This window comes from Corythoichthys intestinalis, chromosome 15 (genome assembly GCF_030265065.1).
Source record: "Corythoichthys intestinalis isolate RoL2023-P3 chromosome 15, ASM3026506v1, whole genome shotgun sequence".
Classification (NCBI taxonomy): domain Eukaryota; kingdom Metazoa; phylum Chordata; class Actinopteri; order Syngnathiformes; family Syngnathidae; genus Corythoichthys; species Corythoichthys intestinalis.
Genome location: NC_080409.1, coordinates 53,025,580 through 53,052,129, shown reverse-complemented (window position 1 = coordinate 53,052,129; position 26,550 = coordinate 53,025,580). Strand labels below are relative to the sequence as shown.

The following is a 26,550-nucleotide window of genomic DNA, read 5'->3' as shown; positions in this document are numbered from 1 at the left end:
TTTGCCTTGAACAATTATTTTACAGAACATGCTTCAATATTAACAACCTGGCAACACAGACAGCCCCTGATGGGATTTGAAATCGGCCCAGAATCAAAAGTGAGTCAAACCATCTCCGAATCGGCCTGGAAACAGACGTCGTACGAATGCCCAGTTTTAGTGTAAGCGGAGGGAATTAAGTTGTTTCTGCGAAAATGCGGGCCGAGTGATCACCTTCAAAAAAATCATTAACAACTATCTCAGAGTATAAGGTTTTATTGGCAGGAAGAAGCATATGCATGCCATCTGCCAATGTAGTGTGAGAAGCGAATAAGATTATCATTTTTTCTGCCAAATCCCCTACTGCCTGTCAGAAAGGTCTGAGCGGAGCGACCACAGGCCCTGCAAATAGATTAAATCAGCCCAACCTCTTTCTGGCTCCATCTGCTTTCCCCTCGTTCTCTCTGGCCGCCTCTCACCCTGCCCTCTATTCATCTATTCCCCTACTCATCCATCCATTTCATCTTTTTTCACCCCCCTCCCGCATGCCCTTCTGCTTGGGCTCCTGCTCCTTTTCACCAAAATTATTACATTACACATCCAGGGAACATCCATTAGTTGGGAACATATTCGCCACCCGCCCTTCCTTCTCCACCGCCTCTTCTTTTCTCTCTTTGCAAGAATTGGCTGAAGCAATGTTATTTCAGATTATACAGCTGTTGAAGCTCATTCGGAGCGAACAACGGGAGATCGGAAGCGGTGAACCCTTCGCGGAGGGAGAGGAGTAGGTGTTGATGGAGTTTCTGGACAGGTGAGAATTGGGGAGAAGCTGTGAAGTATAGATTTGATGAAATGGAAGGGCAGAGATTAGTGAGGGAACCGTTAATGGGAGGCGAGGGGACCCCCCTTTTGAAGAAAAAGATTTGTTGAGAAGGTGAAGAGGAAAGGAAGAAGACGCACAGTTTTATGCTTTCTTTGAGAAAAAAAAAGTACATGAGAACATATGAGTGTGTTTTGTACAAATGCTAATGGTAGTCATCTCTAGCGCCCTCCCTGGCCATGCTATGGAATAACCGCTGTGTACTCACACTTCTGTCCACTTTCACGCCTCCCAGGTAGAACAGGGGCGCATTGCTTTTTTCTTTCTTCATTTTCCTTTCAGGCATGAAAAATCCAAACAAACATGAGGGCTTGGAGGGACGTCATCACTTGAAATTAATATCTCAAGCACCCCAATCTACAGCAAAATGGACTCGAATTTGTTTGTGCCACATTCTAGCTAGGAGTTAGGACACCCCTCTGTTATTGAGAAAGTTGGTACATTCCATTAGCAGCGGGAGTGAAGCTAAGGAAAAGCTACAAGTGACATCACCACTCAAAATTAATATTACTTTTAGGGCTGTCAAACGATTAAAATTTTTAATCGAGTTAATTACATCTTAAAAATTAATTAATCGCAATTAATTGCAATTCAAACCATCTATAAAATATGCCATATTTTTCTGTAAATTATTGTTGGAATGGAAAGATAAAGACACAAGATGGATATATACATTCAACTTACGGTACATAAGGACTGTATTTGTTTATTATAACAATAAATCAACAAGATGGCATTAACATTATTAACATTCTGTTAAAGCGATCCAAGGATAGAAAGACTTGTAGTTCTTAAAAGAAAAATGTTAGTACAAGTTATAGAAATTTTATATTAAAACCCCTCTTAATGTTTTCGTTTTAATAAAATTTGTAAAATGTTCAGTCAAAAAATAAACTAGTAGCGCGCCATTGTTGATGTCAATAATTACTTACACAATGCTCATGGGTGCTGAAGCCTATAAAATCAGTCGCACCCAAGCGCCAGCAGAGGGCGGCAAAACTCCATAAAACACAACAAGTGAGCGTTTCACTGTACTATCATTTAAATGTGTCTGAGTGGGGCATCTGTGTTAATTGTGTCAAATATTTTAACGTGATTAATTCAAAAAATTAATTAAAGCCCGTTAACGCGATAATTTTGACAGCCCTAATTACTTTACAATACAACATTATGGAGGTCCGTAGAGGTGGTCACAAAGCTCATACAGCAATATACAAAGTGTCCTCCTTTTTTTTTTTTTTTTTTAAATTTTTATCTTTTTTATTTTTATATTTTTTTACTTCTGGGTCATGGTTTTACGAGCCTTTTGCTGTCGTGTTGTGGCAATTGGGGTTCGTGAATTTGCAATCACGCTTTAGGAATTGGGGATCGAGTTGTGGCAGTTTGCATTCGTGTTTTTTTCTTTTGCAAAGTGTTTGCAATTGGGGTTCGTGCTTTTTTTCTATTTGTAAAGTGTTTGGACTCTCGCCTGACACCTCTGGGCCACCGTACTTTTCCCCGTAAAAAATAACTGTCCAAAGACGTCTGTTATTCCGTCATCTTTGCGGGCATCTATCTTTGCTCCGATGCGCCCTACGGCATTATTGAGGACAAGCGCACGTAGATAGAAAAATTAGATGCTAGATGCTTGCTCCAATGGATTTCCATGACGACATCCTATCCAGTTTTATATCTATAGAGAGGATAGGCATTTGTGTATCAAGAGGCAAAGGCCAGAATGCGGGCTTGAAAATAATGTATTATTTCTCTACGGCCGGTAACAAATGTGACATGGACCGGTACCGGTACCGGTCCCCAGCCTGGCGGTCGGGGATCCCTGCTCTACAACATATTGGGTGTTCCAAAATGTTTGACCCCATTTCGTAGGCCAATAATTTAGACAATTTTTGTTGGAATGACCTAAAATTTTCACAGCTTGTGTAGAAACATTTCAAGTTTTTGTGTGTAACGTTTGGCATTTCTATCTTTTCAGGTTAAGAAATGCCGTTCACTTCAAAAGAAAAGGCATTTTGCGTGTTAGAGTATGCTCGGGCAGTCACTGAAGACACAAATTTTGCAAAGAAGGCACCAACTACAAAACGAATTAGGACTTGGCACCAAAAATTTCATGAAATTTCAGCAAGTTTGGCACGAGCTCCAATACTGACTCGATGTGTGCAGAGTCACAGGCGGCGCTCATATTGCACATTTATGAAAATCTGTCATAGAATCAACAACTATTTGTACATTTCTTTGTAAATTTAACCAATAAAACTTATGACCTTCAACATAAAGTGTATTTAGTTTCATTATGATCCATCAAGTAGTTTCCGGGATATGGACATTTAGAATGGGGCCAACCATTTTGGAACACCGTGTACAATTAACTGAACCTGTTCTGAACTGTTTTTAGTAAACAGGCTCTGCTCAAAACTGTCACTGCACCATTGACTAACACCTCCACACGAGGCCCACCAACCAAAACGCCGGTGACTCATGCTGCATGTCAAGCAATGCCAGGACAGAGCATGACCACATTGAACTAAAACGTAGCAGAATGGCGAGTCAAGTGTTGACACTCTTTAATCAATATGACCTCTAGAAGAAATGCAATGAGAGAATCCAACTTATTTTAAAATTCTGTCTTCCAGAAGTAGTTGACTGCATTGATAACCATTAACAGCACTCATTCAGAGTAGGGCTGTCAAAATTATCGCGTTAACGGGCGGTAATTAATTTTTAAAATTAATCACGTTAAAATATTTGACGCAATTAACGCGCATGCCCCGCTCAAACAGATCAAAATGACCGCACAGTGCAAGCTCCACTTGTTACTTGTGTTTTTGGGAGTTTTGTCGCCCTCTGCTGGCAGTTGGGTGCGACTGATTTTATGGGCTTAAGCACCCATGAGCATTGTGTAATTATTGACATCAACAATGGCGGGCTACTAGTTTATTTTTTGATTGAAAATTTTACAAATTTTATTAAAACGAAAACATTAGGAGGGGTTTTAATATAAAATTTCTATAACTTGTACTAACATTTATCTTTTAAGAACTACAAGTCTTTCTATCCATGGATCGCTTTAAAGTGATCCTCTAATTTAAATACATGTAGGCTCTAATAACCACAATTGTTCTTTTGTACTAAAATATGTTGTTAGAAACACATAAAATGTTAAATCAATGGCAATATTTTATAATATTAAGTCCATATTTTGACCGTTAGTTGGCGCCATGGTTTGCGGCCTCGCAGTGATGATCTTTCCAAATGTGTAGCGTGTTCAACAATTGCTTATTGCTGCCTAAACTCGCGAAGTAAAATGCCACGATGTGCTGCTTTTGGATGCAATTTCCAGTCAAATGGAAACAAGGGGAGTGAAGTGAGTGGTCAAGGTGGAATTATTATTTTTAGTGAATAAATGTGCATAAGTGGAAGCTTCTCCCCTTTTTGGTCCCTGTATGCGCGTATCCTACCCACCACGCGTTACAACTGGTGCCCGAACATTTTTCCTGGATTCTCAGTCAAGTAAGGGATAGGTCTATATTCTGGATCCGACGGTCCCACCGCGTCTGCAATATTGGTTTCGGATCCTTTTTTTTTTTTTTATTCGTCGGTCCCACAGCGGCTTTTCGGATCAGTCTATTTTGTGGAATCGACGGCCTGATCGCGGCTGCGACATTGCAATGGGATCGGTCTAATTCCTGGATCTTCGAGTGAGTAAAAAACGCGGATTTGGATTACTATTGCTATCTTTTACGTTGACTATTCTTTGTGGGAGTTTTTCCCAAATCATACGCCACAGTGACGACAGTGACTCTGACTTGGACCTTACAACAATGTTGGAGTTCATCAGGGAACTCGTGTTTGCGTACTGCTGAGCTGCCGAGTGAAGAGTGGTCAAGGTGGAAATATTGTTTTTTTGTGAATAAATGTGCATAAGTGGAAGCTTCTCCCCTTTTTGGTACTTTTATACACATATCCTAGCTACCACGCGTTACAATGTACAAGACATGGACTACACAAGGTGTGCTCTTTGGCCTGTACTGTATGTAAAGCACACGACAGCTCTGGATGCTAACAATCTACATAATTATATTGGGATAAGTTTGATAACGCAATATGCTCACCTTGAATATCTGCTGATAAAACCGGAGTTCCAAACAGCATACAGTCTCGCTCCCAACCGGAGTTCCCAACAGCACTCTCTCGCATCACCAGTTTTGCCCAACTTTTGTCTTATCAGGTATTTGCTGCACGCATTTTTCCCTGAAGCTCGTCTTGTGAACGACCGACAGTGCTGTCCTGCTCTTCACTTTTCAGATCTGGTTCAAATAGGAAGGGTAGAACTGACGACATGTTGGGAAAGCTAACGAGTGACACGCTGGAATTTCGGCAGCGGGACCGGTGACGTCACGCACTGCGACGTAACAAGAATGGCGACATATCACTTAAAATAATTTTACAAACTTTATTAAAACAAAAACATTAAAAGGGGTTTTAATATCAAATTATAACTCATACTAACATTTATCTTTTAAGAATTACTTGTCTTAAAAATAGAGGATCCCTTTAATAATGTTAATGCCATCTTGTTGATTTATTGTTATGATAAACAAATACAGTACTTATGTACCGTATGTCGAATGTATATATCCATCTTGTGTCTTATCTTTCCATTCCAACAATAATTTACAGAAAAATATGGCATATTTTATAGATGGTTTGAATTGCAATTAATTACGATTAATTCATTTTTAAGCTGTAATGAACTCGATTAAAAAATGTAATCATTTGACAGCCCTAATTCAGAGACATGCACATTTCAACAACTTTTGATGTTTGATGACAAATAGAAAGAGGAGAGCAGACACTATGCTCGTCGAGCACTTTTTCTGATGAATCACTGTTATGTCGGCAGCGATGTCTCTTGCGCGGGAGTCGGCGGTTCGATATTTTCACTCTGTCTCCTCTAAAACAATTGACAGCTGTCTGTTCCCGCAAATCGACTTCAAGAGGGGGACGAGCAGCCGACGTGATGAAAGCATATGGGGTTTTTGTGAAGATCTGTCCTAACATGAAGGTCATATGCAGAAATTGCATAACTCGCACAGTCAATGAATGAGTTTTTTTGTTGTTGTTGTTATTTTGAGTGACCTGTGCTGAAAACGTGTCAAAATGGCATTTTAATGCTTTTACAAATATTAATGCTTGTTTTTAGTGGTGTGTTTTGATTGTTGGCAGCTGAGAGGAATTTTGATTGATTGAGGGACCACACTCCAAGGCAGGGCCGGCCCAGCCTATACGCAGACTATGCAGCTGCTTAGGGCCCCTGACCACTAAGGGGCCGAGATAGGGGGCAATCTGGCAATTGTTTAATTTATATTCTATTTTGTTTACTACAGTTTGCTTTATTTGACTTTTGTGAATTTTGATACTTGATTACAAGCTTAAAAAAATATTTTTTTTCCTTAATTTCTTTCTTTCCTCTTTTAGAAAAGGTTTGGCATTATCTACTGTAAATACTGACAATCATTTGGGGATAGAAGTTTGAAGAATGCAGTACAACAAAATCTGATTAATATACGAAATATGGACATATAGGTTTGATGGGTTTCACAGTACACTGTGACGAAATGGTGGGCCAAAAATATGGGCCCCTTGGCATTATTTTGCTTAGGGCCCCCAAATGGCCTGGGCCGGCCCTGCTCCAAGGAGATGATTGGCTGTGACTGTTTTTTTCAAGACAGGGTACACGACCGAAAAGGGGACGTGACAGAGAAACAGGTAGCACGAGGAAGAGATGGAGGCAGGAGGCGCACTTGTGCGCCTCCTGCAACTGGATCGGACATTGACGACAACATGGCGAGGAACGCTCCGGGGGACGGTGCCACGGACAGGAGTGGCCCGGAGGAAAATGCGACGGAGCGGTGCGACCTGGAGGACACAACCACGGCAATGAGCCAAACGGACGCCAGCAACAGCACATACGTTTCTCGGCGGGCCAGTGGGGTACCGAGGCCGCAAGCCTGGAAGCACACAGATGGGTTGGCTCCGGGCCGACAGACCTCTGAACAGTTTTAACTTTTTCTAATTTTAACGTGTTTTAAAATGTTTTTTTTTTTTTAAATAGTTTTTATTCTCTTTAAAATAAATGTGTTTTAAAGTCAAGAGTTTTTGGAGTCCTCTTTCTGGCTGTGGAACCAGGTTGATGTATAAAAGAACCTCCGCACCCTACCGCCGGGTGTGACACATACACACAAGCTTAGACCAACATTCTTGAAAAATGTGGCCCAGATTAGATTTGAACCACATATGAAATGGTCCACTTCTATGCGACCTGTCCTGTTCAGACTGTCAATTGAATGCCTCACTCGAGTCGGGAAAAACACGAAAAAAATCAGATTCGTGCATCAAGACCTGCGGTATGAACCTAGCCTTAGAGGTGCTGATCTTCATACCGACTGCTTCACACTCAGCTGCGAATCCTTCTAGTGAAAGTTGAAGGTCACGGCTTGATAAAGCCAACTGCAACACATCATCTACAAAAAGCAGAGTTGCAATGCTAAGGCCACCAAACCGGACTCCCTCAATGCTTCGGCTGCGACTAGAAATTCTGTCCACAAAAGTTAGGAAGAGAATCGGAGACAAAGGGCAATCCAACCCTCACTGGGAATGAATCCGACTTCCAGCCAACAATGTGGACCAAACTCTGGCACTGGTCATACAGGGACCAAACAACTTTTAACGGTTTACTTTTCATTACAAAATGTGGAGGTTAAAGAGCATACGACAGGGGAAAAAAAGACTTAAATAGCATTATTATGTGAATTACAATCATATTTTGAGACGTTTCGACCTTATACAACAATTTAGCAAAGCGCAGATGACGAGAAATTAGTCTTTTAATCTGCCGGTTAGCCACACCTACCATTATAGGGCTCTAGCGTCCCCAACAGGTGGATGACGTCAGCGGGTGACTGGGATCATCGGTTTTACTATTCAGCCCATTGAGGGGGAATTATTCAGAACGAGGAAAACACGATGAAGAGAGCCGCAAAATGTCATTGTTTCAGTCACTCTACTCCAATTTTTACAGGATATTCTTTTTATCCAAGTATTTTTCTACAATAGATAAATAAATGGCTTGAGAAGGACCAGTCACCCCGTCGAGGGGGAACTATTCACAACGAGTAAAACGCGACGTACAGAGCTGCAAAATGTCATTGTTTCTGTATCTTTACTTAAATATTTTTACAGGATATTCTTTTTATCCAAGTATTTTCCCCAATTGCTAAATAAATGGCATGGTCATGACAAATAACAGTCTTGTGCTAAATGGAATAGGAAATAATAAAAATGCACTTATTCAGGACGACATGGCAAAATTGCTCCATAATGGTCAAAACTGTTGACTTCACCTTTACTGTCGCACCTCCCGAACGATATTTTATGACACCTAAATCGGACACATGTCATTTCCTTCCCCGGCTTCAGAGAATGTAAACAAACCAAGAGGCGTGACAGCTAGCTGACAGGCTAACCCGAACCGAGTGATGTTTCAAAGTCTTCGAAGCAGAAAATCACACATAACTAGCCCGGATTATTTGACATGACGACTGGGTTGTCGATTGGCAAACCGCGCGGCGGAGAGCAATTTACAGTTCGTTCCCCGGAGGAGGGCGGCTGCAGTTGTTGTGCAGCTAATGTGCAGCTAATGTGCACGAGGAGAGCTTTTTATATGCCTATCAATGATCAAACGTAAGTAGTCCTTTATTTAAAGAAAGTTTGTAGTGTTTACTTTGTAATCGCTGTATTCGTATTTGACATAATACAAAACAAGATGTCTACTCACTTCCTCATAAGTCCAGTGGTCCCACAGTAGTAGGGCTTGTTTTGGCCAATATCCACGGTAAATGGGAACCTTTTGAAACTCCAAAAAGGCGCACACGCCTTTCCCTCATAAAGCAAGATTTTTCTGCAGCCGTTTGGCTGGCGCGATGCGAAAAATAAACGCAATAATCCGCAAAATCAGCTGAATCCTTCGTCTTCATACACAACAGTACGGCTGTTTAGTGAAGAGGACGCCTTCACCCATACACGTCACAGCGCCTTCCTCCTCAATGCAAGACCGAAGCCGGAAGTCACTCATTTTCATGGCGCGGGATTCAAAAAACTAAATAAATATAGCGATCGCTTCTACACACATCCAAGCGGTCCATATCATTCAGGAGCATAAAACACCACGTGTATTATGAAATAAACATGCTTTTTCGTGTCGCATGCACTTTAAGCTGCACGTTCCACAGAAGCTGTTCCACAGCAAACAAACAGCTTGTGAAGACAGTAAACAACTTGAAATTCCAAACCTGCACAAGAGTAATTTTCTAGATGAAACGCCCACTCCTCCATTATGCATTGGTCTCCTCCTGGTTCGGCTACAATTGCTCATGTACATATCGACCTAATACCATTCTAATAGATAGCAATGAATGAGAATGAGCTTCCTGGCAGCCGAATGCGTGAGATGGATCCGCCAAGGGAACTAATGTGGTGACATACAGCAGTATGACCACGTTGCTCTTGCTCTACAGGCAAACACACTCTGTCACAAGTTTTGAAATCAATCAGGCTGTGTGAGTTATTCACCCAGACCAATATCAAAAAGGCATTACTTATCTAAGGCCCCTTAATTTCCAATCCATCTGTCAAGTGAGTTGAAATATGGAATCCCATTACTTTGAACAAGTTGGGAGGGGGTACAACATAAATCATTTTATTTTCATTTTACAGTGGCAGAGTCTGTTTGGACGCGGAGGGACACAAAAGAAAAGTGCAAGTTGAAGTGTGAAAGTGACAGCTGGAAAAAGATGGAGAGATCTGGAGTGACATCTGCAAGGATGAAGACAGAGCAACCAATGAATCACCTTCAAAGTGAGATGAGTAGAAAGACTCAAAACTGGAATAGATTCTCACTTTTACTTTCATTAAAGCGGAAGTTCATAATTTTTGACATTAGGCTTAAAGCGGAAATGTGAAGTAAAGTTGGCCAACCATGTTTTTGAATAATATCAATGGCTAAACAATTATAAGCATATTTTCGTTATTTTTTTAACGCAACCCTTCCAGATTCTTTGTTTGACCCATTTGACCCTTGACAACGAAAATGCTTTACTTCGGCAATCTTTGGAAATCTTTGGAAATGACGTCACACTGAGAAGTGCAAGGGAAGTCCGCCTTAGAACAGCATTGTTTATTGCATTGCTTCTCGGTAAGATGCCACGGCGGTGTGCGGCGATGTTTTGTTCTCACTAGGCATGTGCCGGTATGAGATTTTGACGGTATGATAACCGTGGGCAAAAATACCGCGGTTTCACAGTATCACGGTATTGCAATTACAGCTCCAAAATGTGTTATTCTGAGATGTATGGGTTAATCTCCCCCCCATTGAACAAGTTTTTTTTTTTCAGAACATGGTTGCAAAATGGAACATGAATATATTGTTGAAATAAATTATCAATAAAAAAAAACAAATATTTTAAATAAAATTAAAATCTATATAATTTATAGATTATAGCCACAGCCACAGCTCAAGTTGCTCAAGATTAGAGCAAGAACAAAATCATTTCTATAAAAAAGTAAAAACACTTCTGAATAAAACTTTTAAAAAATTCTACTGCATGATTTTTTTTTTGAGGGTGGAAAAGCTCAAGTGAAGTTTTGCCATTTTTAGCCACTGTGTCAGCTCTAGTCTACATGATGTCATGCCTATGTGTTAAAAAACAAAGAATTCATAAGTTAATAAGTTAGTTAAAAATGCATAAGTTAGTTTAAAGTGTAAATATTGTTGTGGAAAGGTTTCATCCAAACAAACAAAAAAATAAAACATTGGGAGTGAGACCCTCTCCTTGATCCAGCGAACGTGGATTTGTGCTTAGGGCAAGAGCATCTTTCGCAATTAGCGATCTTTGATGCTATTCCCCTATTCCCCTTCATTCAAGCGAATCGAGCTTGTTTTCTCACTCTGCGGCTGTAACACTCGACGAAGTTGCTCTCCCAGCTAAGCCCAGGCTAACATTCATCTTTGTAAGCTTTTAGTTAGTTTGTATATTGAATTTGAAAGGAAAATGTGTGTTTTCGAACTTTTCATGGTGCTAATCTGTTGAAGCTACTCACACATGGAAAAATACAATTGTACAACATTTTAAATGTATTCATTTTGTATATTCCACTTACCACGATTTGAGAGCTTAATAAATTGAAGAAAAGTACGCCTTATGTTTGGAGTATTTGTTTTTGGGTTCACTGGCTGTCTAGCCGATAGCGTCACTTTCACACACAGCAACAAATGGGAGGGGGTGAGCGCTGCCGCGCCAAGCCACTTCTGACTGCATTTTTGACACATGAAAAATAGTGAATACCGTACTACGGTCTGACGGAAAATTTTAGTGGTTTTGAAACAGCAACGTTTTCACACCACGGTAAACCGTGAAACCGGTAACCGGCACATGCCTCGTTCTCACTCAAACAAAAAGTTGTATGAGTGGCCAAAAGATAGCAGGGCACGTCAATGGACATCTTTCGTTCGCACGAAGCGAATGAATTTCACGCCATCATCGAGTCGTGTTCTCTGCTACAAACACTTCGAAGATGCCTGCTTCCTTAACCGGTCTGCTTATGATCAAGGATTTGTCAAAAAGTAAGTGTGATTTTTGGATAGATGACTGATGACTTTGTCAAAGCAGAGCTGCCAACTGTTGTGGAATGAACTAGCTAGCGGCGTTAGCCAAAAGCTAACTCGTGGCAATCCCCGATCATAGCTGTTGTTGCGTTCGCCAGGTTAAGTGTATTTAAATTGTGCTTCATCTACGATCTTGTCCGAAAGGGTTAATCCACTGTCAATCGGGAAAGGGGTGTGGATGTGCATATAAGCGGGTCGGCGTCACGGTAATTCACGGTCACGTTGCTGTAAGAGACACACACCGCCGGTGAGTTTGTGCACATTTATTTGTATTGTGTATTTCCACCTTCATGTTTCAAGCATTGCATTGCATTTGTACGGTTCGGCGTGTCTTTCACGGTGATCACTTGATAGCCTTCTAGTTTCTAGTTTCTAACCCTTTCCCCCCAACGTTTTTATGTTATTATTTTGTATGCACGAGCAGGGCCGGCCCAGGCCATTTGGGGGCCCTAAACAAAATAATGCAAAGGGGCCCATATTTTTGGACCACCGTTTCATCACGGTGTACTGTGAAACCCATACATGCAATCCAACCCATACGTCCATATTTTGTAAATTAATCAGATTTTGTTGCACTGCATACTTCAAACTTCTCACCCCAAATGATTGTCACTACTTACAGTAGATAACGCCAAACCTTTTTATAAAAGAGGAAAGAAAGAAGTTAAGGAAGAACTTTTATTTTTTTTAAGCTTGTAATCAAGTCTCAAAACTCACAAAAGTCAAATAAAGCAAACTGTAGTAAACAAAATAGAACACAAATTAAACAATTGCCAGATTGGGGGCCCCTTGGTGGGCCCTAAGCAGCTGCATAGTCTGCGTATAGGCTGGGCCGGCCCTGTGCACGACAGCATGAAGTCATGTGAACATGAAGTCTGATTATTATTTTTTTACACAATGTCATCAGATAGACAAAAACATAAAATTATGTGCAAATGCCTGCATCTTCAAATCATGAAAATAATAACAGCTTATATCTTACCAATCTTGTAATCTCGATGGGTCTTGTCTTCATTCCATGTCAGGTAGTCTAGGCACATTGTTTGCATCCTGGTTAGCGTCTGGCTAATACATGTTAGGTCCAACATGAAATTCCAACCTCCTCTTCTTCCTCCAACGCTTCAAAAACTTGGATCTCCTCCCTTGCGCTCGATCTATCGCTTATATCGCTGTTTGAAGGGATTTGTATGGCGGCCGTATGTAAAGAGCGCTGCCATCGCTGTTCTCGGTGTGACGTATCGTCCCCTTTCAGGCTCGAACTTCGGAAACGCGATTATTTTGTTAAATATACAACATATAATTTTTTTTTTTTCATGCTTTAAAATATACAACATATAATTTTTTTTTTCATGCTTTATTTGTTGGACAATGTTTAATTACTTTAATTGTGACCCTATTTGGCATGTTATGAAATTACTTCACATTTCTGCTTTAACATGCCTATGACAGGATAAAAAAAGTCTTAAATAGCATTATTATGTGATTTAGAATCATATTTTGAGACAATTTGACTATATACAACAATTTGGCAAACGAGAAATTAGTCTTTTAATTTGCTGTTTCACCCCGCCTGCCATTATAGTGCTCTAGCATCCCCAAATGGAGGATGATGTTGGCAGGGTCATGAGTTCATCTGATTTAAGAATTCAGCCCATTGAGGGGAAAGATTCAGAACGAGGAAAATACAACACAGAGCAGCAAAATGTCATCATTGTTTCAATCTCTCTACTCCAATAATTTTACAGGATATATTTTTTTTATCTCACTATTTTTCCCCAATTGCTAAAGAAATGGTATGGTGATGACAGATGACAAATGACAGTATTTTGCTAAATGGAATATTCATTTTCCATGCCTCTTTTCCTCACGAGGGTCACGGAGGTGCTGAAGCCTATTCCAGCTAACTACAGGCAGTAGGCAGGGTACACCTTGAACTGGTTGCCAGCCAATTGCAGGGCACAAGGAGACATACAACCATTCACACACATACTCATACCTATGGACAATTTAGAGTGTTCAATCAGTCTACCATGCATGTTTTTGGGATGTGGGAGGACCAGAGTTCCCAGAGAAAACCCACGCAGGCACAAGGAGAACATGCAAACTCCACACAGGCAGGCCGAAGCCTGGGACTGAACCCTTGATCTCCGAACTGTGAGGCGGACGTGCTAACCACTCAGCCACCGTGCCGCCTAAATGGAATAGTGTCAGGAATACGCGGGCATACAGGTTGTGTGGACCCAAATGCAGGGAAAAGTAAGCAGGGAGGCAGACCGGCAGTGCAAAATGATTTATTTAAGGCTAACAAAAAACAAAGTATCAACCAATATTGTGGGGATCCAAAAAACACAGAAACAAACAAAACTCAGGTCACTAACAAAAGGCTCGATATCAAAAACTTACATCGAGGAACACAAGGACTTGGACGGAGATAACTTAAGAATACTGACGAGCACATGGGCATTGACATAGACTTTGACGGAGACTCTGACATTGACAATGACGCAACAAGGGGTGAAAAGAAACTGGAAGCTTATATACACACACAGACAAGGGTTAACAACACAATGAGGAACAAGTGAGCACAGAAGGATGCAGGATAGAGGATACACTAGGAGTAGTCACAACAGGTGAAATCAATGGGCAATCACAGGGACAAGTCACACTAGTAGAAAACCAACACAAAACCTAACAAATAGGAAATATTAAAAATGATTTTATTCAGTACGACATGGCAAAATTACTCCATAATGGTCAAAACTGTCAGAACACCGGACACACGAAAACCTGGGTGTGCGACAAGCTGCCGGTCGTCGGCCGAGTGGCATTCTCAGTGGATAAGGAGTGTTGTCAGCCACTAAATGCAAGCCACCTCCGTATTAAAACGTGTGCCATGATCCCAGTATTTGATGTTTACTCACTTCCTCGTAAGTCCAGTGGTCCCACAGTTGTTTTTTTGGCCGATCTCGGGGTGAACAGAAACTTTTTGAAACCCCAAAAGGCTCCCACGCCTCTCCCTGGTACAGCAACAAAACCCTGCAGCACATTTGGCTGCCGTGATGTGATGAATTAATCATCTGAATCCGCAATCCATCTGCATGTTATAAAGCAATGCTGTATTGAGAGATGCTGACCCGGGTGACATCCAGGGGTGAAAGTGGTTAGAATTTCTTGCCGGAACTCTCTGACGTGAAGGTCGCCACAGAGCAAGAAATTTTATTTATTTATTTGGGGTTGGGGGGGGGGGGGGGGTCAAAAATACTGAAATGCAAAGAAAACTGTTTTGGTAAGTTATTTCTATAACACATACAAAAACTGATTTTCTTTCAAAATTGTATTTTTTTCAATGATTTGCAAAATTATAGCTATAACACCAACATCCATCTCCTAATTTCTATTTCCCCTCATACTAAATGCCAAATCTCAATTTTAACTACTTAAGAACATGGGATGTATATTAAAATTGAAGATAATGTAAACATTTACCTTTTGTTGTTTTTTAATAATAAAGATATAAGTAACATACATTCAGAAAAATAAGTACTAAAGACTGAGTGAAAGAGTGAAATGGAATACGTTTTGAAGATCACGCAAACATTGACTTTTTTAAATGATAAGGAAATGAATAAGTAGCCCAACATAAATAAACAAATATAAGTCCAAAGTGCACATTGACAGCTAAGATGTTCTGAGCCTCCCCATCAGAGCAAATAAAACTAAATGTGATAAATAAGCCTTCTTAACTCTTTGCTTGCTCTTAAAGATTTGATCCATTTTCTGTTGCATTGCCCTTTTATTATTTTTTTTTTTTTGCTGTTTCAGAAAACATGCACATTTGAGCCAATCAGAGCTAATTATCTCTGGTGATCACATGTCAGTATTTCAGCCAATTAAACGGATAAATGAGTCCAGGCGTTTTGCTTTGCTGCGTGCATTCGCACATTGACGTGACTCATCATCGTCAGACTCGGAGAACTGCAGCAGCTGGGGAAACCTCCATGCCGTCCGTGGAATAAAATCAATAATAAATATTGGTGAAAACGGATTATGCTACACAAGCACTTTATTATGCTTGTTGTTAACACTTGTGTATGTAAATCTGATGTTGGTAGATTGTTTTCTTCTTGGAGATGAATCTTGTACCGGAACTGCGTTCCGGCTCTGAATCTTATACAGGAACTGCGTTCCTGACCGTTCTGGCCCACTTTCACCCCTGGTGACGTCACATTCGCATTTGTCCTCAATCATTTTCATGGCGCGGGATTCATAAACTGAATAAATAAAATGACTGCTTCCACACACATCCAAGCAGTCCATTTTATTCAGGAGCATAAAATACCGTGTGAAATATGAAATAAACATGCTTTTCGGTGTGATCCACATTTTAATCTTCGAGTTAGCAGGGGTTTAATTAGTCGATGGAGTCGATTTCAACAAATTCCGTGCAGTTTGTCAGTTATTAGTTAATTTCAGGGTTCCGGAGTGGCTAAGCTAGCGCGAGTCAATGGTCCCTTTCTACTATGCAATTAAAATAAACGATATTAACCTATGTAACATTGTCAAATCAATTCAAAATGCAGATCGTTGTTGGAAATACCCATGCGGCCAAAACAATGTCATACCAAACTGCCTTAATTCATGTCATTCCATTTCAGTTTTCTATGCTTCAGTTTGCATATATACAGAAAGCTGACATGAAAGTTTAAACAAAATACATTTAAATATTGCCTATCAAATGTTGAATAAGCTACCCAGTAGGGGTCATATGTTTGTAAATCTGACTGCTCATCAGACGTGAACCTCACCGCACGTCACTGTGACAGTCATAAAATGGATAAACTGTCCCTCATGTTCTATTGGTGATATCTGCATGACTGTAAAAAGCAACACTTCACTGTAATTATTTTACTTTTGCAGCTATCAAGGTGCTGGTCATTTGACTTTGCAACATTTACTTTCATAGACCTGTAAAAAAGACTAATTGGAGGGCTTCTTTTCTACTAATTATTCATGTCACCTTGGGAGGGATTGAGGCACAAATTGAGTGTAGGGCCTGTTTAAATCCATCATTGTACCAGAGACTAATAATTCATGTCGATTACGAAGCCTCTAAATTATTCATTTACCAGGATAATGAAAATATGTTAATTAGAGAATTGTATTGCGGGGCAAAGAATGCATTACCTTCCTCAGCCATCAAAATGGGGATTACCAATTATTTAAGGATTTATTTGGGAAGATGACGTATTAGGCCCTATGACGGAGAATTAGGGCCAAATAAAGACGAAAAAAAGATTAAGGTTGTACTTTTACTACGGGAAAAAAATTATAGTATTATTAGGTAGGGGAAATGTAGCTGAATAAGTAAATGTACCTTAGCTGGGAGCTACAACGAAGCCTGTATGCTTGACGGGTATGACATATCCCACTTTCGAATACAAGTGTAGTATTCATTCTTTGCTTTCAATAAACTACTTTACATTGACGTTGCATAAGAATCAAAGGCATGTGGTCATATCTCAACTCCAAAATATATAATGGTCGCTTAAGCAGGCCAATAACTGCCACTAACTATGAGTTATCAGCCGATCAGCACACTTCTCCCTGGCCGGAAACAGAGAAAGCGATGTAGTCTGATAGCAAGGATAGTGCTGACTAATGTCTCTCTGTGTGCCTTGCTGGTGCCAGAGCTGATGTAACTCTGCCAGGAAGCAGTCTGTTAACAGATATTTGAGTCACTGGCGCTGCCAAGACTGAATCATTCAATTCTTCAATGAGCATTTTTTTCATGCCTGCTTTGTGGAGATTGATCAGATTTCCTGAAAGAATCCAATGAATGACCATTTGCTTTAGGCCTAGCAAAGTGAAAACTGGGCACCACCAGGGTCCTCTTATTTGCCCCGCAAACTTTGTTGTAAACTAAATAAGCAGTGTGTGTTAAATATTTAAGCAGATTTAGCCGTTTAAATCTTGAATCTAACTGGCTGGTTTGGATTCATCAATAATTATAACAAAATACTATAAAGCAGGGGTCCCCATCTGCCGGGCCGCGGACCGGTACCGGTCTGTACCAATTGTGCAAGTTCTCCCACTTGAAAATATTAGAGAGGCCTGTAATTGTCAACATGGGTAAACCTCAACCATGAGAGGCAGAATGGGGGGAAAAAAAACAGAAAATCACATTGTTTGATTTTTAAAGAATTTATTTGCAAATCATGGTGGAAAATAAGTATTTGGTCAATACCAAAAGTTCATCTCAATACTTTGTTATGTACACTTTTTTGGCAATAACACAGGCCAAACGTTTTCTGTAACACAAGCTTTTCACACACTGTTGCTGGTATTTTGGCCCATTCCTCCATGCAGATGTCCTCTAGAGCAGTGATGTTTTGGGCTGTCATTGGGCAACACGGACGTTCAACTTCCTCCACAGATTTTCTATAGGGTTGAGATCTGGAGACTGGCTAGGCCACTCCAGGACCTTGAAATGCTTCTTACCAAGCCACTCCTTTGTTGCCCTGGCTGTGTGTTTGGGATCATTGTCATGCTGAAAGACCCAGCCACGTCTCATCTTCAATGCCCTTGCTGATGAAAGGAGATTTTCACTCAAAATATCTCGATACATGGCCCCATTCATTCTTTCCTTTACACAAATCAGTCATCCTTGTCCCTTTGCAGAAAAATAGCCCCAAAGCATGATGTTACCACCCCCATGCTTCACAGTGGTGTTCTTCGGATGATATTCAGTATTCTTTCTACTCCAAACACGAGAACCTGTGTTTCCACCAAAAAGTTCTATTTTGGTTTCATCTGACCATAACACATTCTCCCAGTCCTCTTCTAGATCATCCAAATGCTCTCTAGCGAACCGCAGACGGGCCTGGACGTGTACTTTTTTCAGCAGGGGGACACGTCTGGCAGTGCAGGATTTGAGTCCCTGGCGGCGCATTGTGTTACTGATAGTAGCCTTTGTTACTGTGGTCTCAGCTCTCTGTAGGTCATTCACTAGGTCCCCCCGTGTGGTTCTGGGATTTTTGCTCACCGTTCTTGTCGTCATTTTGACGCCACGGGGTAAGATCTTGCATGGAGCCCCAGATCGAGGTAGATTATCAGTGGTCTTGTACGTCTTCCATTTTCTAATAATTTCTCCCACAGTTGATTTCTTTACACCAAGCATTTTACCTATTGCAGATTCAGTCTTTCCAGCCTGGTGCAGGTCTACAATTTTGTCTCTGGTGTCCTTCGACAGCTCTTTGGTCTTGGCCATAGTGGAGTTTGGAGTGTGACTGACTGAGATCGTGGACAGGTGTCTTTTATACCGATAATGAGTTAAAACAGGTGCCATTAATACAGGTAACGAGTGGAGACTCGTTAGAAGAAGTTAGACCTCTTTGACAGCCAGAAATCTTGCTTGTTTGTAGGTGACCAAATACTTATTTTCCACTCTAATTTGGAAATTAGTTCTTTAAAAATCAAACAATGTGATTTTCTGTTTTTTTTTCCCCACATTCCGTCTCTCATGGTTGAGGTTTACCCATGTTGACAATTAAAGGCCTCTCTAATCTTTTCAAGTAGGAGAACTTGCACAATTGGTGGTTGACTAAATACTTATTTGCCCCACTGTATTCATTTATTTTTTTAATTCAGGCAAATTGATGTTCTTCAAGTCTTTTCTGTTACAAACAAAATAATGTAAATAAAGTTATACTTTATTATAAGTTGATCCATGTTACTTTTTTTCTTTAAAAGGACAAAATGTTAGGCAGAGGTGTACTTATAATAGTAATTTTATCTGTTAGATTTTGTGTTGGTTTTTTCCTAGTGTGACTTGTCCCTGTGATTACCCATTGATTTCACCTGGGTTGCCTGCTCCTAGGGCATCCTCCTGTATTACTCAGCTGTTCCTCATTGTCTCGTTACCCCTTGTCTGCGTGTGTGTGTATATAAGCTCCCAGTTTCTTTTCACTCCTTGTTGCGTTATTGTCAATGTCTTTGTTCATGCCAGCGTCAATTTTTGCCTGTTCCTACATCACAGCCCTCATCTTCCTCTGCCTAGTACATTTTTGAGAACAGTCTTTTGCCAATACCCTGGGTTTTGTTTGCAACTGTGTTTTTTGGGATCACCTCAGTTTTGGTTTGTACTTTGTTTTTCTGTCGGCTTTAATTAAATTACTTTTTTATATCAAGCCTTTTGTTAGTGACCTGAGTTTTGTTTGTTTCTGTGTTTTTTGGATCCCCACAATATTGGTTGATATTTTGTTTTTTGTTAGCCTTAATTAAATCATTTTGCACTGCCGGTCTGCCTCCCTGCTTACTTTTCCCTACATTTGGGTCCACACAACCTGCCTGCCCCGAATTCCTGACATTATCGATAAATGATGTTATTTACAGTGGCGGCAGAGAGTCTGGGGCGGCACGAAACATTTACGTCTTCCGGGGGGGCATAAGAGAAAATAATTGAGAAGCACTGCTATAGTGGAACAATGTACTCTCAACTCTGACGATGCAGCGCAGTTCGCACTGTTTAAAGTGTGAAGTTGCACAAATGAATGAAACTCGCTGTTTTTTCTAAAATTTCTAAACTCGCTCCCCCCCCCCCCCCAAAAAAAAAAAAAAACCCTTGTGACTCTTGTTCCGTTCATTTCATTTTAATACAAACACTTCCTCCTGCCGATGTTTAACAATGATGACCCTGAATGACCCTGATGCAAACTCACTGTCTTACTGTGAGTAGATAATAACCAGAGGGTCTCATTTCTCTATTGACCCCTTGCCCATACCGGGTTGAATTATGGCACCTGAGCAGCTCTCTAATGCGGCAGGTCCTGACACTGAGACATCAGTCAAGAAGGGCTAGTCCAGGCAGACTAATGATCAAGACGTCGGTAAATGGTAGCCAATGTTAGAGCAAGACAGGCAGAGAGCGTTAGAGAGAAATAGAGCTTATTAGGTTTGATTGCCTCATCATAGTACTGGATGGGCAAGTTAGAAAAATACTATGGAGTTCATTTCCCGTGGGTTTCTGCTTGACTTCTTTCCAGGCTCGGATCAATGCATTGATTAGGGACGTGATGTGGCAGATACAAAACGCCACTGCACTACTGTGAGTCAGACTTTGACATAATGTCTCACCTTGTTATTGCTTTTCTTTTTTACCCCAGCCACATCCCCAAAAAGGTGTCTGTTCTTATTTTTATTAGAAGTAGATTCAATTTTGCACCAGCTTGACCATGTTTGGTGATGATGTCACCCGTTTCTTTACTCGAACGGAACACAAACACATTCTGCCTCCAACTGGTAGTGTGGAGAAGGCCCACTTTTTCAATTTCCTACCTCCCAAACTGTGTCAAAGTCATTTGGGTTCGCAGACCGCATTTATGGTTATTAGGTCTCATGTAGGCCGGACTAGTTTACAGTGGTATCAAAAAGTATCTGAACGTTTTGAAAATTCTCACATTTCTGCATAAAATCACCGTGTGATCTGATCCTTGTTAAAACCACACAGATGAAAAAACAGTGTCTGCTTTAACTAAAACTACCCAAATATTTATAGGCTTTAATATTTTAATGAGAATAGTATGCAAAAAAGGACAAAAGGGGCAAAAATAAGTAAGTGAACTATTACATTTAATATTTTGTGCCCCCGCCCCCCTTTGGCAGCAATAACTTCAACCATACGCTTCCTGTAGCTGCAGATCAGTCTGGCTAATCAATCAGGACTAATCTTGGCCCATTCTTCTCTACAAAACCGCTGTAGTTCAGTCAGATTCCTGGGATGTCTGGCATGAATCACCGTCTTTCCGTCATGCCACAGCATCACAATGGGGTTCAAGTCTGGACTTTGACTTGTCCACTCCAGAATGTGTATTATGTTCTTCTGAAACCATTCTGAAGTTCATTTACTTCAGTGTTTTGGATCATTGTCTTGTTCCAGCATCCATCCTCTTTTTAGCTTCTGTCTGACTAACAGATGGCCTCAGGTTTTCCTGCAAAGCTTTTGAATTCATTCTTCCATTAATGATTGGAAGTTGTCCCGGCCCTGAGACAGCAAAACAGCCCCAAATCATAATGCTCCGTCCACCATGCTTCACGGTGGGGATGAGGTGTTGATGTTGGTGAGTTGTTACATTTTTCGTTAACACATGACGTTGTGTGTTAGTCCCATCAGTCCACAAAATATTTTGCCAAAACTTCTGTGCCTTTTTGCGAACATTAAACGAGCAACAGTATATTGTTTTTGACAGTAGTCCTCCCATGAACACCATTCTGAGCCATAGTTTTACATAAAGTTGATGTGTGCAGAGATATCGGACTGTGCCAGTGATTTCTGTATGTCTTTAGCAGACACTCTTGGGTTCTTTTTTTTTTTACCTTTCTGATTATTCTGCGCTAAACTCTTGGCCTCATCTTTGGGAGACGGCCACTTCTTGGGAGAGAAGCAACAATGCCAAACTCTCTCCATTTATAGATAACATGCATGTCTGGAATCTGAACCACTGTATTTTTGGCCAAATAAATGAACTCACTTGCTGTGCCTGACAAGAAGGACTAAGGACTAAGGACTAAGGATTTAGCTGATTAATTCGTTTATTTTTCGCATCACGCCAGCCAAACGGAGGCAGAAAAACTTGCTGCACGAGGGAGCGGTGTGTGAGCCTTTTTGGGGTTTCAAAAGGTTCCCATTCACCGGTGGACATTGGCCAAAACAAGCCCTACTACTGTGGGACCATGGGACTTACGAGGAAGTGAGTAAACATCGTGTTTTGTATTATGTCAAATACTGGGATCATTGCAGTATGTAGCTGGCTTGCATTTTGTGGCTGACACCCTCCTCGTCCCCTCGGCTGACGACTGGTGGCTTGTCGAACACCCCCCCCCCCCCCCCCCCCCCCCGCCGGGAGAGCACTATACTCGGATTATTGCCCTCTCCATGTGCCCGGTGTTCAGTCAAATTTTCCAACCGATCAGAAATTAAAACTTTTTGTTAAAAATAGCCGCGAATATAGCGATTACAAAGTAAACACTACAAACTTTCTTTAAATAAAGGACTACTTACGTTTGATCATGGATGGACATGTGAAAAGCTCTCCTCATACAGATTAGCTGCACATGTTAGCTGCACAACAACTGCAGCCGCCCTCCTTTGAGTCTCTCGCTGTTTATTACTTTGCCGTGTAGTAAAGCGTTATTTTGCCAGATTCGTGTTAAGCATTTGGAAGCTACACACTCTTCCGATGTCGGCCGGTTTTTCCGGCGGTCATTGTCCAGCCACTTCCCCAATAAACGAGCTCTCTGCCCTCAGCAGGGGAACGACGAGCTCTAACTCGTTCGCTGCCGGGCAGGTTGCCGATCGGCGAAGACAATCGACAACCCGGTCATCATGTGAAATGCTACCGGGCTAGTTATGTGTGATTTTCCGCATCACTCAGTTTGGGTTAGTATGTCGGCTAGCTGTCACACCTCTTGGTTTGTTTACATTCTCCGAAGCCGGGGAAGGGAAATGAAGGGAAATGCCCAACTTAGGTGGCATAAAATATCATTCGGGAGGTGCGGCAGTCAAGGTGAAGTCGACAGTTCTGACCATTATGGAGTAATTTTGCCATGTTGTCCTGAGTTAATGCATTTTTATTATTTCATATTCCATTTAGCAAAAGACTTATTTGTCATGACCATGCCATTTATTTAGCTATTGGGGAAAAATACGTGGATAAAAAGAATATCCTGTAAAAATATTGGAGTAGAGAGACTGAAACAATGACATTTTGCAGCTCTCTTCATCGCGTTTTCCTCGTTCTGAATAATTCCCCCTCAATGGGTTGAATAGTAAAAACGATGAGCCCATTCTCCCGCTGAAGTCATCCACCTGTTGGGGACGCTAGAGCCCTATAATAGTAGGCGTGGCTAACTGGCAGATTAAAAGACAAATTTGTCATCATCTGCGCTTTGCTAAATTGTTGTATATAGTCGAATCATCTCAAAATATGATTCTAATTCACATAAAACTGCTATTTAAGACTTTTTTTTCTCCTGTCATACGCACTCTAATCTCCACCCATGGAACAACTCCAAAAACCGGATTGCCCGTGGGCTGTATGTTTGATACCCCTGCCTTGACTCACTGGATAAAGGGATTATGATGACATAGCCATGTACACAGGTAACAACAACCCTTCCCTGACTTTGGTTCCCAATGGACCCAACAAATTCCTGTGTATTTACTCTGCACTTTCAGGAGAGGCACATTCCAGCCCATCAAGAACCTAACAGGGGTCTGGTTACAGTGCACCTCAAGTTGGGAATGAAAAAAAAAACTGTGGGAACATTCGGAAATCTTCTCATCATTCAGTCCTACAGCAATGGGCACTCCTGATATTTTCAAATTTTCTTGTCAGTGTTCAGCATGGCTGTCAAAACCATGATGTTATCAGCAAATTAGCAGTGATATGTCACTGGAGTAGGCAATCAATGAGCATTCTGTTACATTTTCCACACAGTAGCGTTGTTATGCGTTATAGCTTTTTAACAAATGATCTTTTTTTTTTGCTGAATATCCCTGAGAGTAGAGTAGATGTTGTGGTTTTTGATGATGTGCAGACGCTAACCGATACATGCTAATAGTTTGTGTGGATTGTTATTTCTGTATCAACAGATAGTTAGAAGTGCAAATTTGAGCTGCTGTTAATGAAGATGAAACTGATTTAATTTCATTTGCATTTTAGTTTCATTCTGCAAGTGAGTCATGTCATGAGTAGGGATGAGAATTGATAGGATTTTTACGATTCCATTATCGACATTGCTTAACAATTCGATTCTCTTATCGATTCTAATTTGGGGAAAAAGAAGAACAAACGTTTTCATTGGCATCGAATTTGTTTAAACAGAAGTCACAACCTTACAAACTCACAACGAGGTCAAAAGAGGCCTAAAGCCTGAATATTAACTGTGGCAATAAGTGGCAAATGCACAAGAATGTGTAACATTTTAGTGAAACATTTTTCTAATAGAAATAAAAAAATATTGGTATATATTGGCATGTATGTTGTTAGTCTGCCGTTGGCAATATGTGTTAAACTTGCAGGGGTCCCCAAACTTTTTCCTGTGAGGGCCACATAACTTTTCCCTTCTCTGATGAGGGGCCGGGGTCAGTTTGTAACAGAAAAAGTGTGACGATTGCAGGAGTGCCTAAATGTAAAAAAAAAAAAAAAAATTTTCAGAAAGCCACAATCAAATAAAAATAATATAATATAATAATAATAATAGATGATAATAACACTATTAATCAAACAGATAATAACCAAATAACCCTCTCTGAGTTCTTCACAGAAAAAGGCCAGAAAATAAATAACACTAATGAGAAAAAAAAAAAAATTCAAAATGTTTTCTGGTATTGTTCAGGGGGCCGGACCAAATGTCGGGGCGGGCCGTATCCGGCCCGCGAGCCATAGTTTGGGGACCCCTGTTAAAGTGTATTATTTACCAGTATATTGAAATGCATGCCTTTTAGTTTTTATGGTGCTTTCACACTCAAGTGGGGGCGCCCTTGCACTTCCTCACGCGAAGAAGAACGCGCTCACGTGAAGAAGAGCAGGCTTACACGCGAAGAAGAAGAAATGGCGCATCCAAGCGAGTGAGCGAGTTAGTGAGAGAGGAAAGCACTGCTACGACCCTACGTTCTTTGTTAATGTTTGTAGAATATCTACAGAGGCAACGCCTGTACGTATCAGCTTTTGTGTTGTTGTTGTGTGTTTTCACTCGCGGTCGGACACTTAAATCCAGTTGTGTAGTGGTTTGAACGATGTGCTAATGCTAGCGAACGCATGCTAACCGTCTTGTTATTACTGTATTAGCAGCTAATCATCGCTGATTTGCGTTGATGCAAACCTGTTTGTTATTGGGGACGTAATTGATTTGTTTCATTTCTATTTTTAGTTTCACTCTTCAATTGATGGTTGAATAAAGTCAGCAAATTATTCCAACGTCTTCTGTATCGTCATTTCGGAGTTTAGCTAGCTGTATAGCTGTCTCGGTGAGGACAGTGCAGTCTATTCCCTCCCGATGCAGTTATCTCCACCTTGCAATGACCGCAAGTCGTTTTGTTGTAATTTTTCCTCGTGAAGTGAAGACAAACTTTCGAGCGTTTCAACCTACGTGCTGTCATTGTTTATGGCTGCAATGCTCGCGCTAAACCATCGTAACCTTTCATTTTCACCCTAATTCCTGGTGAAGTGTAGCCAAACTTTGGAGCGGGTGGTTCTTGGCGCCATGCTAGCTTGATGCGTCTGGACAACAAGACAGTCACGACGCAATATGCGTCTTTAGGAATCGTTAAGGCTTTTTCATTGTGATGTCGAGGCCTTGAAACAATAGGAACCGGTTCGGAATTGGAATCGGATTTCGATTCCCATCCCTAGTCATGAGCAGCTGAATAAAGGCAGCAAACCACACGGACGTCTGATATCGCCCGTGTAATAGGATCGGATATAATAGGATCGAAATTATCCTATTGTTACTGTCGTGTCGACAGCGATGAGCTCTCTTGGATTTCCGACCTACATTCTCACTTTCATTTTACCGTATCAATCCATGGAGGAAACGCTTATTCATCATGATGAAACGAGCAAATTATACAGCAGCCTTTAAAAGGAAAGTCACATCTGTTTTGTTTTCTCCTGGATTCTGGTAAGTTCAAAAAGTTATCAGATCATATTTTTACCGTACATATGGTCAGTTTACGGTAATGTTTTGAACTACCAATGTGCTATGCTTGTGCTGTGTTTCACCTGTCAGTAAAATGACATTTCTGTATCTGTACATGAGTTCTGTTTTCTTGTATTCTTCTATTTAGTGGTGCTAAAATTAGGGTGCACGTTATACACTGGTACAATAATTTTCCCTAGATTTCATAAGTAAATCTGGGGTTATAAATGGGTGCTCCTTATATTCAGGAAATTACAGTACATGTTTTTGAATA

General features: G+C 40.8%; 1 long non-coding RNA gene across 1 annotated transcript; it reads left to right on the top strand.

Annotated features, from left to right (window-relative positions):
* The first annotated feature begins 593 nt into the window (after positions 1-593).
* On the top strand, positions 594-26,550 carry LOC130930606 (uncharacterized). Its single transcript, XR_009067083.1, has 4 exons — positions 594-790; positions 9,632-9,772; positions 23,708-23,736; positions 23,812-26,550. It is a non-coding gene; the product is annotated as an uncharacterized LOC130930606 (long non-coding RNA).